Here is a 1,073-nt window from a genome sequence, read left to right as displayed (position 1 = left end):
GAGATGGCGGATCAGGGACTCGGCCTGCCTTTGTAGCTGCGGCCTCTGTGTGCTGTTGGGGGGAGGGAAGGGCATGTCCATATGGAGGGATGTGTGTGTGAATGTGTGTGTGCTGGGGTGAAGTTAGGACTGCTGACCGCACAGGCAGAGACTAGGCGTCACTAACTATAAGCTTGTGATATTTCCTAGTACCGATTTTAAATCCAGTTTTTATTAAGAGAGTCATAATTGTTAGCATTGAGACAGAACAATAATACGGATAATTGAGGTAATAGTTATTGGATCCTTACTCTGCATTGGACATTGTGCTAAAAACCTGACATTCAGTGCGGAGCTGGTACCTCTTTGGTGAAGCCGCAGCTGAGGAGACTCCGGTGCTCGCCATGGCCGATGAAAAGCCCAAGGAAGGAGTCAAGACTGAGAACAACGATCATATTAATTTGAAGGTGGCGGGGCAGGATGGTTCTGTGGTGCAGTTTACGATTAAGAGGCACACACCACTTAGTAATCTAATGAAAGCCTACTGTGAACGACAGGGTTTGTCAATGAGGCAGATCAGATTCCGATTTGATGGGCAGCCAATCAATGAAACAGACACACCTGCACAGTTGGAAATGGAGGATGAAGATACAATTGATGTGTTCCAGCAGCAGACAGGAGGTGTCTACTAAAAAGGGAACCTGCTACTTTACTCCAGAACTCTGTTCCTCCAGACCAAGAAGACATTCTCAAGTAGAAAGCCACAATTTGGTTCCACCACATCCTGACTACTACAGTACAGTTTTCTCTATTCTTTCATTTTCCCCTTCCCCGTCCCTTTATTGTACATAAAGTAACTGTGTATGTGCACAAGCATATCGCATTTTTTTAACTAAATGGCCAATGGTATGTTTTGATCAACATCAAATGGAGATGGGATGGGGGAAAACACTGTTTCTGTGAAAATACCCTCTCCCCATTAGTGGCATGCTCAGTCAGCTCTTATCTTTATATTCCAGTAAGTTATTTTGCTCTCACAGTTTAACAAAAAAATAAAAACATAAAAATCCTTTTATAACAACAATTTTATAACT

General features: G+C 43.2%; 1 pseudogene; it reads left to right on the top strand.

The window, feature by feature from the left end:
* The first annotated feature begins 357 nt into the window (after positions 1 to 357).
* Positions 358 to 837, top strand: LOC102733344 (small ubiquitin-related modifier 2 pseudogene; annotated as a pseudogene).
* Positions 838 to 1,073: the final 236 nt, after the last annotated feature.

Source organism: Leptonychotes weddellii, unplaced genomic scaffold (genome assembly GCF_054177405.1).
Source record: "Leptonychotes weddellii isolate Sample4059 unplaced genomic scaffold, ASM5417740v2 HiC_scaffold_37866, whole genome shotgun sequence".
NCBI lineage: Eukaryota > Metazoa > Chordata > Mammalia > Carnivora > Phocidae > Leptonychotes > Leptonychotes weddellii.
This window is presented reverse-complemented; position numbering and strand designations above follow the sequence as displayed.